General features: G+C 22.2%; 1 protein-coding gene and 1 non-coding gene across 2 annotated transcripts in view; one reads left to right on the top strand and one right to left on the bottom strand.

Moving 5' to 3' along the window:
• rdgA (retinal degeneration A) overlaps positions 1–12,361 on the top strand; it is a 734,186-nt gene that overhangs the window by 293,972 nt on the left and 427,853 nt on the right. The window lies entirely within an intron of this gene.
• On the bottom strand, positions 9,380–9,451 carry TRNAC-GCA (transfer RNA cysteine (anticodon GCA)). Its single transcript has one exon. It is a non-coding gene; the product is annotated as a tRNA-Cys (tRNA).

The following is a 12,361-nucleotide window of genomic DNA, read 5'->3' as shown; positions in this document are numbered from 1 at the left end:
TTCTCTTGATATTCGTAATGAATAGACATCGGATTTTGCATATTTGCATATTTTTTAATAATAGAGATACGAAGATTCTGATTGGACCAAAATTCGTTTCAAAGAAATCTAAATTCAATGGCAGGGTCATATTTTGTATTTATTTTGCATATTTGCATATTTTGCATATGCACAAAATATGCAAAAAATATGCAAAATATGCAAAAAATATGCAAAATATGCAAAAAATATGCAAAATATGCAAAAAAATATGCAAAATATGCAAAAAATATGCAAAATATGCAAAAAAATATGCAGAATATGCAAAAAATATGCAAAATATGCAAACAGTTTTTGGCCGAAAATCGTCATAAAAGTCGTAAAATTGACAATTAAAGTTGGGAAAGATCATCAAAGTGTCCTAAATTACAATTGTTGGCCGTTTAACGTCGCTTTTTTAGCAGATTATTAAGCAATTGAGACCCCTTACCACAGTGTGGATATAAAAATATGGTTATATGTATATTGTAATACCATTTTTTATTATTAACCTATTAAAAAAATATAAAATTTGATAAATTGTCAAATATTTTATTTAAAATTCAATATTTTCTTTGTCTTAATTTGTTGCATTAGTCTGGTTTTAACTCAAAGGGAAAACATCGATGTCGGATTTTTTATGCGTCACTCCCCTATAGTATTTAGTTTGGTTAGATTTTAATATTGTTAAAGTATATATATGTTAACACATGCCACTGGGTCCTCGTAGTTATGAAAATCTCGACTTTTTGGCTATTTGACGACTTTAGCTACCCATATCTATGAAACGATTAAAACTATTTGCCCGTGTTATGCATTAAATTAAATGCCATACTTTTCTTAATATTTCTTGCCGAACAACAAAATACGTAAGTAATACTGAATTCAAGATAATAAAGCCAATGTCCCGAAAACACCTTAGGGTGAAAATGGAGTCTATTGTAAAAAAAAAACTTTTTACAGTGTTTAATTTAACTTGCTTTTGTGTATGTTTAGTTCAAATCTAGTAACTTATTTTCCACACAGTTGTAGTTGACCAATCGAACTAAAACTTTCCACACTTTTCAGACTTGGATGACAATACATGAATATGAAACCAAAACCAATATGGGTCCTTTTTTTTAGAGCTCCCATATAGCAGTACCACTCGATTTAAAGTATTTTAAGGATTCTGGTTAAATTTTTAGGCCGAGTTGGCTATAACTTGGCATTTGGTGTTCCTAATGGTACAGAAACTTCCTCACTAAAAATTTTGGACTCAGGTCAAGGTTTTGGTATAGCCCCTATATAACGGTACAACACGATTTCAGGTATTTTAAAGTTTTTATCTACATTTTCGACCTAAATTGGCTATAATTTGTTTATGAGGTTCGCGGTGGTCAAAAAAATTAAATGCGAAAAGTTAAAAATAAAAAATAGTTAAAAAAATAAGTTACAGTGTTTTATTTACAAATGCACTTAAAACTAGAACATATTTTTTAATGATTAAATCTCTCAAATAAAACGCTTGCATTTCAATTAAAAATTGTGGCAATATTAAACGGCCACCAGCGTTTTATTTGAGAGAATCCATCATTAAAAATTAAAAAATAAAACATTGTAACTTAATTTTTTAAATTATTTTTTATTTCTTCCCATATTATCAAACACCGTAAAGAGTCAAATGGTGACAAAAATCTTAACAAGGCGAAGATGAAAACTTCTCCCGAAATATTCGACCCAAACTTACAAAAGGACAACTGTTCACAACTGTCACATTAACTCCGAGTCGAGCTCACCACAGATTACAACCAATTAATTACAAAGGACGAACAACTAAAACAATGCGTTCTCCAAGTAGTCGGCTATACCCAGATAGGCTCCATTTTCACCCTAAGGCGTACGTAGTCACGTTAATCGGGACACTGGCTTTCTATCTCGAATTCAGTAATACTTACGCATTTTGTTTTTGAATATAAAATAAACAGAATGGCTTTTAATTTAATGCATAATACGGGCAAATAGCTTTAACTGTTCCACAGATATGGGTCGCCGAGAGAGACGAGATTTTCATAACTTCGAGGCTCCAGTAGCACGTATTAACTTATTCCAATGGTGCTCAATTGGCAATCTTAATCTTAAATCTATCTAAAACCTAATCTAAGTAAACAGTTTAGGCGGCACCCCCGCCTAAAAAATCTGACATCGATTTCTTCCCTTTGAGTTAAAACCAGCCTAAAGCTACAAACCAAGACAAAGAAAATATTAAATTTACATAAAATGATTGATATTTTATCAAATTTTATATTTTTGCATAGTTTAACAATAAAAATAGTGTTACAATACCATATACCCTACACCACACCGTCGTAAGCGGTATCAATAACACAATAATCTGCTAAAAATCGACGTTAAATGGCCAACAGTCTTAATTTAGGACACTTTAAATTTTTTTTGATGATTTTTTCCAACTTTAATTGTAAATTTTACGACTTTTTTGACGATTTTCGACCAAAAACTGTTTGCATATTTTGCATATTTTTTGCATATTCTGCATATTTTTTGCATATTTTGCATATTTTTTGCATATTTTGCATATTTTTTGCATATTTTGCATATTTTTTGCATATTTTGCATATTTTTTGGCATATTTTTTGCATATTTTTTGCATATATTTTGCATATTTTTTGCATATATTTGATATGACCCCAAATATCGAAAAATTGACCCTCAAAACGCCTAGATCCAAAATTTGAGTCCAATCGGATGAGAAATAAAAAACATGCAAAAATCCGATGTCTAGTAATGAATTATGGACATGACAAGGCCTTTTTTGATTTATTAGCTTTGTTCCTTTAATTTTTTATAGTAAAAGTAGCAAAAAAGGGATGTTCTCTCTTCTCTCAGAAAACTGTGAAAATTGCTCTCACGTAACAAGTTTTGCACAAAAGTAAAGAAACGCGAAAATAGTAGATCTGGCAGCAATGTCAAAAAACAAACATGGCTGCTCAAAAAAATAACAAACCAAATAAATTTTACTGCTTTTTATTTCACTGGATTACATTTTTATTATTTTATTTCTTTTTATTTTGCTTTGACAAAGCGCGTAGTTTTCTTTTTTACTTTTGCCTTAATTGTCAAATAAATGTCAAATCAGCAGTTTGACAGATTTTCCAACGAAATTTGTCGAGCAGAAAGTAGTAAAAGAGAAAGCCATTTTAGCTCTCTCACTCTCTTAAAAATTGCTTCCAGATTTACAACTTTTTGGGGTTAAGGAACGCTTTCCGAGTTAAAAATGGTAAAAATGGAAAACTTGAAGAAACTTTAACGTAAAGGAACAAAGCTATTATCTTAATCTTAAAATTATAACTTTGTTCGAGGTATATGAATTAATAAAGGAGAAATATTAATTAAAATCTTAAACGTACATTTATATAAAATATAAAATATTTAAATATAAAATATAAAATATAAAATATAGAATATAAAATATAAAATATAAAATATAAAATATAAAATATAAAATATAAAATATAAAATATAAAATATAAAATATAAAATATAAAATATAAAATATAAAATATAAAATATAAAATATAAAATATAAAATATAAAATATAAAATATAAAATATAAAATATAAAATATAAAATATAAAATATAAAATATAAAATATAAAATATAAAATATAAAATATAAAATATAAAATATAAAATATAAAATATAAAATATAAAATATAAAATATAAAATATAAAATATAAAATATAAAATATAAAATATAAAATATAAAATATAAAATATAAAATATAAAATATAAAATATAAAATATAAAATATAAAATATAAAATATAAAATATAAAATATAAAATATAAAATATAAAATATAAAATATAAAATATAAAATATAAAATATAAAATATAAAATATAAAATATAAAATATAAAATATAAAATATAAAATATAAAATATAAAATATAAAATATAAAATATAAAATATAAAATATAAAATATAAAATATAAAATATAAAATATAAAATATAAAATATAAAATATAAAATATAAAATATAAAATATAAAATATAAAATATAAAATATAAAATATAAAATATAAAATATAAAATATAAAATATAAAATATAAAATATAAAATATAAAATATAAAATATAAAATATAAAATATAAAATATAAAATATAAAATATAAAATATAAAATATAAAATATAAAATATAAAATATAAAATATAAAATATAAAATATAAAATATAAAATATAAAATATAAAATATAAAATATAAAATATAAAATATAAAATATAAAATATAAAATATAAAATATAAAATATAAAATATAAAATATAAAATATAAAATATAAAATATAAAATATAAAATATAAAATATAAAATATAAAATATAAAATATAAAATATAAAATATAAAATATAAAATATAAAATATAAAATATAAAATATAAAATATAAAATATAAAATATAAAATATAAAATATAAAATATAAAATATAAAATATAAAATATAAAATATAAAATATAAAATATAAAATATAAAATATAAAATATAAAATATAAAATATAAAATATAAAATATAAAATATAAAATATAAAATATAAAATATAAAATATAAAATATAAAATATAAAATATAAAATATAAAATATAAAATATAAAATATAAAATATAAAATATAAAATATAAAATATAAAATATAAAATATAAAATATAAAATATAAAATATAAAATATAAAATATAAAATATAACATATAACATATAAAATATAAAATATAAAATATAAAATATAAAATATAGAATATAAAATATAAAATATAAAATATAAAATATAAAATATAAAATATAAAATATAAAATATAAAATATAAAATATAAAATATAAAATATAAAATATAAAATATAAAATATAAAATATAAAATATAAAATATAAAATATAAAATATAAAATATAAAATATAAAATATAAAATATAAAATATAAAATATAAAATATAAAATATAAAATATAAAATATAAAATATAAAATATAAAATATAAAATATAAAATATAAAATATAAAATATAAAATATAAAATATAAAATATAAAATATAAAATATAAAATATAAAATATAAAATATAAAATATAAAATATAAAATATAAAATATAAAATATAAAATATAAAATATAAAATATAAAATATAAAATATAAAATATAAAATATAAAATATAAAATATAAAATATAAAATATAAAATATAAAATATAAAATATAAAATATAAAATATAAAATATAAAATATAAAATATAAAATATAAAATATAAAATATAAAATATAAAATATAAAATATAAAATATAAAATATAAAATATAAAATATAAAATATAAAATATAAAATATAAAATATAAAATATAAAATATAAAATATAAAATATAAAATATAAAATATAAAATATAAAATATAAAATATAAAATATAAAATATAAAATATAAAATATAAAATATAAAATATAAAATATAAAATATAAAATATAAAATATAAAATATAAAATATAAAATATAAAATATAAAATATAAAATATAAAATATAAAATATAAAATATAAAATATAAAATATAAAATATAAAATATAAAATATAAAATATAAAATATAAAATATAAAATATAAAATATAAAATATAAAATATAAAATATAAAATATAAAATATAAAATATAAAATATAAAATATAAAATATAAAATATAAAATATAAAATATAAAATATAAAATATAAAATATAAAATATAAAATATAAAATATAAAATATAAAATATAAAATATAAAATATAAAATATAAAATATAAAATATAAAATATAAAATATAAAATATAAAATATAAAATATAAAATATAAAATATAAAATATAAAATATAAAATATAAAATATAAAATATAAAATATAAAATATAAAATATAAAATATAAAATATAAAATATAAAATATAAAATATAAAATATAAAATATAAAATATAAAATATAAAATATAAAATATAAAATATAAAATATAAAATATAAAATATAAAATATAAAATATAAAATATAAAATATAAAATATAAAATATAAAATATAAAATATAAAATATAAAATATAAAATATAAAATATAAAATATAAAATATAAAATATAAAATATAAAATATAAAATATAAAATATAAAATATAAAATATAAAATATAAAATATAAAATATAAAATATAAAATATAAAATATAAAATATAAAATATAAAATATAAAATATAAAATATAAAATATAAAATATAAAATATAAAATATAAAATATAAAATATAAAATATAAAATATAAAATATAAAATATAAAATATAAAATATAAAATATAAAATATAAAATATAAAATATAAAATATAAAATATAAAATATAAAATATAAAATATAAAATATAAAATATAAAATATAAAATATAAAATATAAAATATAAAATATAAAATATAAAATATAAAATATAAAATATAAAATATAAAATATAAAATATAAAATATAAAATATAAAATATAAAATATAAAATATAAAATATAAAATATAAAATATAAAATATAAAATATAAAATATAAAATATAAAATATAAAATATAAAATATAAAATATAAAATATAAAATATAAAATATAAAATATAAAATATAAAATATAAAATATAAAATATAAAATATAAAATATAAAATATAAAATATAAAATATAAAATATAAAATATAAAATATAAAATATAAAATATAAAATATAAAATATAAAAGATAAAATATAAAATGTAAAATATAAAATATAAAATTTAAAATGTAAAATGTAAAATGTAAAATATAAAATATAAAGACATAAAATATAAAGTCTAATATACATATAAAATATTAAATATAAAGCATAATATACAAAACGTAAAATAAAATATAATATTTAAAATATAAGGTATAAAATATATAATACTCGTATAATGAAATTACATACTTCATCTGAGTTTTACATGAACACCAAATATTGGTTTTGATTGTCAAACATCAGAGTTGTTTCAGTTTTAATATTTTGAAATATTTATTTTAATGACAAATATTTCTGTTCTTCTAATTGTTGTGTAAATACTTGCCACTATTGTATCTACGACTGAACATTACCCAATTCAACCAAAATCGAAACAAATCTTATTACAATTGTTTTTCAAAAAAGGTATATAATTTGTAAATTTATTATCTGTCCTGATTGCAAGATCAGTTTTTGAGAAAATTCATTCATTTTTATAAAATACAGTGTTGGTCACAGAATTAGCACACCCCTTTGGTGCAAAATGATTTCAGTCAGCTAAGAGTTTTGATAGGACAAATTGAAATATTTTCGTAAACAAAATCCTTTTCTATAATGTATTTAACAGATTTAATGATATAAGTGAATAGTATTATCAGTGGTTTTTTGAAAATAAAAGTTTTGTGAAGACGCCCAAATTATCAAGGGGACATTTAATTAGCACACCATAAGATTTTTTAATTTATTTCAGTTAATATACAAAAATTAATTTATATTGCTGTTAATTCATATTCAAAACGTATTGAATAAATCATTTTTTGAAAGAAAAAATAATTTATCACCCCGGAATCTCAAAATATATCCCAATAGCGGACCATTTTTTGTAATGTACACTTAAACGTCAGAAAGTCGCCAAAACTTTAAAAACAAATGTACAATTGGATCGGAAATTATTGGAATTGTTAACCGATTACCGAAATTTAAATATAAAGTGCAAAAACTTTTCCAAAAGTGTTTAAGGTCGATGATTCATTCAAGAAAATTTTCGATTTGGAAGGGGTTTATAGAAAGAAGATCAATAAAATGCACCCTTATGTGAAGAAAAATCAACTTATAACACCATTTGTAATTCAAAATTACACGTCTGAATAACACCAAGGACCTATCATTACAAAACTGTCAATTAAGCACTAGATGAACACGTGGCACGTGGGTATATTTAAAGGTATAACCCCTCTCTGGCCATAAGGGATTTTGAGGTTTGCTGAAATTGGTTAAAATCCATAAAAGTAGGCATATACTATTGAAGATAAATGTTTTCTGGATTATTGATTTCAAATTTAATCGTTTTAAGCTCCGGGAAACATATTACCTTGCGTTCTCACTAGACTATCTCCCATTTGTCTTATGTTTAGAAAATTATTGAAATTTGTGTAGGTCCCATAGAGATGAACATAGGTTTACCGTGACATACATCACGACATATCGGTAAAATTCAGTCCAGATGGATAAGTATTTATAAAATCAATAGCTCAACGCATCATATTACAGTTTTTTAATGAAAATTTTTGTGTCAAGCGGACTTTACAGATGCACACTGCTGGTGGGTACATCCCACTATTCGCAAATTTACAAAGATGAACAAGAATATGATGTTTTATTTGATGTTTCTATGAACGACTTGCCTCAATGCGTTTGTTACATGTGAACAAATCTGACACTAAAATTTCGGAGACTGCAGGAGAGTATAACTAGCAGACTGGAACTTATTCCCAAACGAAAGGGATTTAAAACTGAATATGGACGAAAATATTGAAACTATTCACAATATTAGCGATTCTTTTAAGGTGTGCTAATTACGTGTCCAGTGAATTTAGGACATTTTTTACATTTTGGAGGTTATTCAAATTGACAATAATGTTTCAGTTTCTGTATTGCGTTGTATTCTTTAAGCATACTACTGAGAATATATTAGTACAAATATTTTATTAAATACAACTACTTTTGAAGGACTTTTTAGGCAAAATAAATGTTGGTAGTGGGGTGTGCTAATTGTGTGACCAACACTGTACGTTCCCTTGACCAGTATAATTTCGGTTAAAGCACACTAATTTTTTTCTCCAATGATGTGATTTATTCAATTTTCAATTTATTCAATAGGTGGGACAGTAACTTTATCCATACATGCATATGTACATACATATGTATGTAGGTATGTAAATAAAATGTTAGCGAAATTTGAACATGCAGACCGACCACATGTTCACAAATTCGCAATTAGTGCATTGTGGCAGGTAGTGTGTTGTGGTTACTTTGTCCTGCTGGTCATAATTAAATTGAATGGTTGAAAGCAGAGGGTTTTAAACAAATAATCCATTTGTCTACATCAAATTGGTTGATGGTAAATGTTAAAAGCTTATTTAAATAGGTAGGTATTTAAACAATTTAAATTTTCAAAAAATACTGAAACATAATTAAACTATAAAATGATAATTGTTTTGTTTGTTAATTAAAATAAATTATTTGCAATAAAACGTGTTCATATTTGGAAATCATTTTATTTTAAATAAAATATAAATAATAAAAAAATAAAAAGTTCATACAGGGGACACCCGGGTTTGAACCGGGGACCTCTCGATCTGCAGTCGAATGCTCTACCACTGAGCTATATCCCCACGTTGTTCTAAAGTGCTTTACTCGCTTACATAAAATGAATGTAAAGTAAAACACACACATGATCGTTTTCACTGTTGATGACCACACACAAACAACTACAGCACAGTCATGAAACCGTAGCAGCGAGAACAGCTAAAAATAATTCTGCCAAGATAAAAGAGAAACAACAATCAAACGAACGAACTTGTTGGTAGGTTGTGTACATCATAGATAGCGTTACCACTTTGATTATTTTGTTTTAATTTAGGAATTTTTTTTTCTTGGTGTTTTTGTAATAATACTTAAAGAAATATTGAGTTTATTTTAAAATTCTTGATTTTGTCTTTTGTGTTCGGATTTTCCGCTTCAATATTTTTTTGGTTCCAATTCTTTCGATAAACATACAAACGTACCTACACCACTACCTGTGGACAAGAGCCTTCTGTGAATAAAGATTCAATTTAGCTAAAAAAATTTAAGTTACGCACAGTGGTCCCACTTGTCTGGAAAGGAGTGCCAAAAATAGTTCTAATCGAGCTAATGCCTCGAAATTTTAAACATAGTTTTATAACGAGCCCAAAAGAGAGAGAGAAACAATTTTAATGGATGTAGGTATACATTTGGGTGTAGCCCCCATATAAAGGTACCGCCCGATTTTTTATATTTTGACGATTTTGGCCAAATTTTCCAATCGATTTGGCTGTCATTTTGCATTTTGTGTTCTGAGGGAACAACATACCACCTTGCAAGAAATGTTCAATATAGGTCCATGTTTAGATGTAGCTCCCATATAAACGTACCTACCTATATTTGGTATTTTGACGATTTTACAGACGTGGTATAAGGGGAATAACTTACAGGGTGGCAGATGGATTTCTTTTTATCGTTAACTAGAGACTTTCCCCTGTATTTAAAAAAAAAATAGGGACTTGCCCTTACGGGGGCCAACATTAGTAAAACTCAACATAAATTTATAGCTTTTTTATAGCAATGATATTAAAAATTGCACAAAAAGTCATTTACAAAGAATTTATTTTTAAGGAACTTAGAAAACGAATTTTGAATTTGTTTTTTTTTGTAGAATATTTTCAATGCCATCAACTATAATTTTCATTTTGGAAATTGTACATTTACCTCTTAATTTTTTTATAATTTCACTCATAAGCTACGAATGCTTTGCGGATCTTTTTTTCGTTTTTAAGGCACCACATACAAATCTCAACTTCTTCGACTTAACTTGGCATATTACCGCTGTAAATTGACAAAAATATTACTGGGTAATCAAAATTTAATGTGTTTAGAGAATATTTCATTCAATCGTAATCAAATTTGTCGACATAATTTTTTTGATTTTTGTCCACGGGCGGAACCACAGTGTAACGTGGTGAAGGAAAATAAGTTGAGAAGCTTAAAAATCAGTATAACAATTAATTCAATAATTATTTAAACATAAGCGATTCCCCCTCATAAGGAATTTATACTATTTTTATACCCTCCACCATACTATGGGGTATATTAAGTTTGTCATTCCGTTTATAACTACTCGAAATAATAATTTTATTTCCTACAAACTATATATATTCTTGATCAGCGTGCAATTCTATATGGATATAGGCATGTCCGTTCGTCTTTCCGTCTGTGGAAGTCGGAAGTATGTGGATGAAATGTTGGTAAGATCTATTGTATATACGTAGGACTTTTAGTATTGAAAACGGGCTATTTAGGTCCGCGTTTTGGTGTAGCCCCCATAGAAAGTGACGCATTACGTGTCGTCATTTTAAGGAATTTTTAAGATATTTGTCCCATTAGACAACCGAATTGGTTGTAATTTGGTATTTTGTGTCTCCAGAGACTAAAAACATTTGTACCAAAAATTGTTTATATAGGTACATGTTTTGGTATAGCCCCCATATAACACCCCGTATATAGTAAACATCACTTTAAGATTTTTGAATGTTTTAGTCCCATTTGACCACAGAATTGGTTGTAATTTGGTATTTTGTGTTTACAGAGGCTAAGAAACATTTCTACCAAAAAAATTTTATATAGCCCCCATAGGACAGTATCTCCCGATTTTCGGTATTTTGAAGGTTTGAGCCTCATTGTTTCACCAAAGCGGCTGAAATTTGGTATTAAGTCTTTTTCGGGGTTCAAAACTTTCCCCCAAAAATTGACCGGTATCGGTCCACGTTCGGCCTATAATGACCTATGAGGAACATTGAAAAATTGCGAGTCTACTGAAGTCCCTCACGTCCAATCATTATACTACGATTGTTAAGTCCGATCATCAGGCATATTATGATGTTATTTTATGCTCGAACGTTGTATATGGTAAAACACAAATTTCTTTTGCAATTCTATTTGAAAAAAATATTAAATTTTTTTTGCGAGCACGTCTACAATTTTTGGTGTAGAGTTTAAGAAAAAAATTTTGGTTTCAAATCCTTTCGCTTTCACAAAATTGGCCAATGGCGCAAAAGTTATAGCGGTTTTAATTCTCATTTAAAGAAATGACGTATTAATTTTTATGAGAGAATTTATTCGTAGATGTTTAAATATTTACTAAATTCAATTTTAATTTCGTCAAAAATCAACAAATAATAACAAAATTCAAGTAAATCCCAATTTTCCTGCCCCAGAGTCCGTACAAATCTCTAAAAAATAAATTAAAACTATCTACAGAAACTACACAATGCAATGCAAATTGCATATTATAGCAACAACAAAAGAGAAGAAACGTATTGTTGAAATATTGTTTCAAATACATTTCTTGGTTTGATTAGAAAAATTAGAAAATCAAATATTTGGGAGTTATCCAACTATTTCACTAAAATCCCATACAATAATTCATGAATTCTGCTAAAACTTCTTCAATAAATATGGTTTATCATCACAAAAGCTTAACTGCAAACTGTGATAACTTATAAGAA

The sequence above is a fragment of the Musca autumnalis genome, unplaced genomic scaffold, assembly GCF_047663935.1.
Source record: "Musca autumnalis isolate F117 unplaced genomic scaffold, ASM4766393v1 scaffold_3, whole genome shotgun sequence".
Classification (NCBI taxonomy): domain Eukaryota; kingdom Metazoa; phylum Arthropoda; class Insecta; order Diptera; family Muscidae; genus Musca; species Musca autumnalis.
This window is presented reverse-complemented; position numbering and strand designations above follow the sequence as displayed.